Below are 5,787 nucleotides of genomic sequence, written 5' to 3'. Positions count from 1 at the left end.
GGTAACCCAAGCGCCCCATCAATCGTGGCGCTTGGGAAACAAGCGATCTTAACGGGCAAGTGGGGAGGCGCACAGTTTCTATCGCCTTTATAAAGAGATAGGGATTCCCCTCTTTCACCCACGCCTTCTTCCTTCCTCGCTCATCCATTCTTGCATGCTCGAGCTCCAGCACCCCAGTTCTCACTTTCTCCGTACAGCCAAACATGTCCGGAGCGGGAGACAAGTGGATGGCCTCCTCCAACACGGAGGAGGACATTACGAAGCTTCGGGCGGCCGGATACTTGGCCGCAGACATCGCACACCGGCTTCCGGACGAAGGGCAGATCATTCCGACTCCGGGACCCCGCGAGAGGGTCGTGTTCCTCGCCCACTTCATCCGCGGACTAGGATTCCCCCTCCACCCATTTGTCCGCGGGCTCATGTTCTATGACGGGCTCGATTTTCATGATCTGGCGCCTAATTTCATCCTCAACATCTCAACATTTATCGTCGTGTGCGAGGCTTTCTTCCGCATCAGGCCGCACTTCGGCCAGTGGCTAAAGATCTTCAACGTGAAGCTGAAGATTGTAGTTGGCCAGCAGGCGGAGTGCGGAGGCACCACGGTGGGCAAGATGCCGAGCGTCACCTGGCTCGAAGGCTCCTACATGGAGACCGTGAAGGGGTGGCAATCGAGGTGGTTCTACATCACCGAGCCGTGCGACGCCAACTAGGTGGCGGCCCCCGAATTTTGATCTGGCATCCCCATGCGGCTCACCTCCTGGAAGAGGAAGGGCCAAGCCTGGGGAGCGCTCGCGGAGCTGACCGGACTCCAGAACTGCGTCAAAAATATCATAACCAAGAAGGTCAAGCTTGTCAACGTGGTCCAGGTCATGCTATTTCGGCGGATTCTCCCATGCCAAAGACGGGCATTCAACCTGTGGGAGTTCGACACGGCCCAACACCAGACACTGCAAGAGCTCTTAGACATGATGCACAAAGACGTCTGGAAGGTGTTGTTCAAGGCCAGCGAAGTTCCTCCTCCCACCACCGAGGACCACAGACTCAGCGCCAAGCGCCACACCAATTTGGTAAGCATTCTACGTTTCGCGAGATGTGCCTTTCCTCAGTATATTCGTGGGAGGACCTTAAGCCACCTTACTGATTTAACATGATTATGTGGCAACGGCGGAGCGGATTGACTGCCCGGCTCCGTTGCCTGAAGATGCAGCAACCGCTCTCCTGACGGAGATGCTGGTTCCGGCGCCATATGAGGTGCCAGAGAAGAAGGCCAAGAAGAAGGCCACAGAGACCAGGAAGAGTCTCCAGCGCAAGGTGGTATCGGACTCATCGTCCGAAGACACTGAGGCACACTCCTCCAACGACAATGAGGAGGAGGAAGAGGACAACCCTCTCCCCCAAACCGAGGGGGAGAAGAAAAGGAAGGCCGCCCCTTCCGGGGAGGCCAAAGGGTCCAAGAAGGGACAGACCCTCCCTTCGGACCACTCCACAACCGCCACGTACAGCGAGGAGGAGTGGCTACCCAGGGCCAAGCCCCTGGCGAAGTCATAAGTATTCGGATGCCATAATACCTCTTGCATGTTTTAGCTTTATGGATTCTTATTATGTCAAGATATGTTTGTGCAGTCCATCCAAAGCCCGCATCGACTCATCCTCCTCGGATGGGTCCTTGAGATCGTCGGAGATGAACAACTATTTACTCCCGACGGCCTCCACTCCCCGGCCCGCAGACGATACCAAAGTGTTGTCCCAAAGGATACCGGGCCAGGGGGAGATGGATCTGGAGGCGCCTTAGGGGGAAACCCCCAATGCCGGGCTCATGGGGGGGCGGGGAAGATCCCCATGGATTTTGTTGAGGGGGATCGCAACAGGCTTGGCCCCCGACCGGATACTATGCCGGAACCTCCTGTGGTTCTGGATTCAGACAGGCAGCCCCTCGCCAAGCGGGGCGAGCCGCCTATGCCGATGACCTCTGTCCATCCAGAGGCATCGGATAACTTGGTGGAAGCGCTTCACCGCGCTTCCCTTGATGAAGGGCACCGCACTCTTATGAGTACGGTGATTGCAAAGGTTCAGTCCGCCAAAAGTAGATTGACCGAAGCCTGCGCCAGCCTCCTGACAGGCTTTGAGGTAAGTAATTTAAATTATGAGAAGGTATCACAGTATAGACAGTAGCCCCTGATGCTCTGTTTGGTGTTCGGGTAGAAAAGCCGAACAGAGGATCAAATATTATTCCCAGGAGTCTAATCATATTATGTCTATGTGAATAAGCAGGCGTCGCTACTGGCCGCTGCCGCTGCCACTGCGGAGGTCTCCGGACTGAGGCAGAACCTGGGGCGGGCCGAAGAAGAACTCGGCCTCGTGAAGAGGCAACTCGAGGAGAACAAATGTAAGTAATACCCCATCTGAATGTTATATAAAGGAAAAAATGTTGATGCTAATAGAAGCACGATGAATTTTACTAGGGGCCACGACCGAAGTGGCGGCCCTTAAGAAGGCGTTGTCCGAGGCCGAAAACAAAGCGGCCAAGGAGCGCACCGAGTGCGAAAAACAAGAGGCTCGGGTTGATGAGGTCCAACAAGAGCTCCAGGATTTCATCAAAAAATTTGAGTCCATGGAGCGTGACTCCAAGACGCAAGAGTCGGAGCTTGCGAAGGCCCGTCAGAGCGCGCAAGACGCCAAGGTAGAAGCCTAGAAGGCCCTCTAGGAAATTGAGGCAGCTAAGAAGATAGCTGCGGGTAAAGCTTTTGTTATGCAAAGCAAGCATGTGGAGGAGACTTTCCTTTTACTTACCCGAATTCGGAGCTCTCCAGGAGCATTCGCAGATCTGCCGCGCAGCATCTTTGATGTCGCAGAGTTCTACCGGGCTGAGGAGGGGAGCTCGACGGATAAGCTGTTTTGGTCCCAGTATATTGAGGCCGAGCATCCGATGCCCTTGAGCGACCAGCTGAAGCAACTGGTTGAACTTCACAAAGCGGCTGAACTGGCCATGAAGGACTTCATAGTCCGGCTGTGGCCTGGCGAGCCCCTGCTCAGCAGCTACTTCGGCCTTGTCAAGCGGATGGTGAATGTCTGTCCACGGCTGGAAGTCGTTAAGCGGTCCGTTTGCATTGAGGGTGCACGCAGGGCCTTGGACCATGTGAAAGTGCACTGGGGCAAGATGGACGCCGAGAAGCTGGTGACAGATGGGCCGTCGAAGGGCAAGGAGCATCGCTGCCTTGAACAATACTACGACAATGTCATTAAGGGTGCCTGCCTTGTGGCGGATGAATGTACTAAGTATGTCATGTTTGAATGAATGTACTCATGTCACCCTGTATTATGAAAACCAGTTCATGTGCGCTATATAGCGCTTGTTAATTTAAAATATTACCTTCTGTGCGGCCGTTTACAAAAATCTTGAGAGTTGGCCAGACGTCGGCTTCTGCCCCCATGTAACTAGTACTGGGGTGTTCGTGATAAGTATAAACACTCTTTATCCAAATTTTTGGTCCGTTTAAGGAGGTGTTTATTGCCGCGAACAAGGCAATCGAACTATACGGCTTTATCGCTCTCACTTAGCCATAAAAGTCTATAATTTTAAATTTTGGCGAAGCCCCTAGTATTCGGAGAGCCGGACTTGGGGCGCTATACACGCCTAAATCGGACAAGGCCGATTCCTCGCCTAAAGCGGAAAAAAATCTTGAAGGATTTGAGACCTCTCGAACAGCGACCTGCTCTTGCCTTGTCATGACAGTCAGTTTTCGGCTTTCTCTACTGAGGTGCTCGTCCGGAAGAACCGGGACACAATCGCAATAGTTCTCCCTGCGCTACCTTAGCCGATATAGCGGAATATAAGGTACCAAAACATAGGAGCCGGGCAAACCCAACTGGTTACCCAAGACATGATTCGAAGCTGATGCATATAGTGCTATAAGTTCGGGGTGTCGCACTGTCGAAAGTGTTCGGACTTGTCTTGCCAAGTTATGGGGTACTGAAGCCCCTGGCAAACTGGTCGTGCCAAAATGCACGGGTACAAATAAATAAGCAGTAAAGTAAAGGGGTAAATAAACGTAATAGCAAGCTAACGCTGTATACTATTTTCCCTTGTTATTCAAATGAGACGTCAAAGCATACATATACACGTAGTGTGATAAGCAAAATAGGACTGTTTGACACATCCTGACTAGGAGCGGGCGGTATGCGGGTATGTAAAATAGGTATAACGATCATTATCAGAGACCACCTGAGGATTCCCTTGTACGCCGAAGCTTCTTGTCCTCCTGGTGTGTCCGTCCCGCTATGTGTCCGATAGTCGGTCTTTCGGAAGAGCCTCCTGAAGATAGGGACCTAAAAGGAAAAAAGGGGGTGCAAAGATGCGTGGGTCCCTGGGGCGGTCGAACCGCATTGTGGACCGTGTCATGGCCGTGCCTCCGCCTATACCCAGGGTATTTTAAGTGCGTAGTTGTGTACGCCCGGCACAAATTTCGCCGCTTGACTAGGACTAGGGCGGAGGTCGGATTGCTAGTCGAGCTCTGGACATGCCGGATGATCCTCCTGCGGAGTACTCTGGACTCGTTTGACGGTATCCGGGTTCTTTATCGCCGAATTGGATGTTTGCCTAAGAAGGCTGTTTTGTACCTCCGTTGTGACGGTCGCAGTGTGCTCCTCCGTGCGGAGCGATCACTCTGTGTTTCCATTAACTGTAATAACCCCGCGAGGTCTTGGCATTTTGAGCTTGAGGTATGCGTAATGCAGCACTGCATTGAATTTGGCGAATGCGGTTTGTCCGAGCAGTGCATGATAGCCACTGCGGAAGGGGAGAATGTCGAAGATTAACTCCTCGCTTCAGAAATTGTCCGGAGATCCAAAGACCACTTCCAGTGTGATTGAGCCCGTACAACAGGCCTCCACACCGGGTATGACACCTTTTGTCACAACCCTAGCATTTTTTGTAACTAGTTGCATTAAAGCATCCATGCATCATGTTGATTTCAAAGGAAATTTTGAAATGGGGATGTTCAAACCCTAGCAGATAATAATTTCAACTAGGTTTAAGTTTAAATCTTTTCAATGAACCCGAAATGCCCTTTGGAAAAGTTCATGATTTTTTGATAAAGGTGAAAACCTCTGGCAAAAATGATGCACATATTTCTAGGCCATTTTTGGACTCTTGAATTAAATCATTATTTATTTGAATTTGGGCATTTAATTGCTATAACAATTTTAAATGCTCAAGTAATTCTGAAACTAAATGTGGGTTGTTGGAAATAATTCAATAGGTCCTCACAATTTATTTTGGGATTTTTAGATGTCATTTAGTTTTTTTACTAAATCAAAGAAAACAAAAGGCAAATAGAAAACAGAGACAAAAATTAAAATAGAGACAGAGTGTTACCTGTCGCTTACATGCCGCCCACTTACCTCGGCCCAGCATTGTAGTCGGCCGGCCCAACCCACCAGCGCCTCCCTGTCGTCTTCCTCCTCGGGACAGTAGGATAGGGCGTGTGCCCGCTGCGCGCACGCACGCACAGCGCCACCTCCTCCCTCCCTGCCTGCCTGCCCCCTTTCGCGACGCCGCTACGGACGCCACGACACCTCCTGGACCCTCCTCGCTCTCTCCCTCACCCTCACTTCCCCCCTGGATCCCTCTCTCTTCCCCGTCGAGCGAAGCTCGTTGCCGCCGATGCTGTTTACCGCGGCCACAGCCACCCCCTTGCTCCCTTGATGTGTCCAAGAGCCCCAGGACGTCGTCCTCGTCCTCTCCATGGATCCGAGCAGAGCGGGATCCCCCGCTTCGCCGACAACAGG

The sequence above is a fragment of the Triticum aestivum genome, chromosome 3B (assembly GCF_018294505.1).
Source record: "Triticum aestivum cultivar Chinese Spring chromosome 3B, IWGSC CS RefSeq v2.1, whole genome shotgun sequence".
In the NCBI taxonomy this organism is placed as follows: domain Eukaryota; kingdom Viridiplantae; phylum Streptophyta; class Magnoliopsida; order Poales; family Poaceae; genus Triticum; species Triticum aestivum.
Note: the sequence above shows the minus strand (reverse complement) of the source record.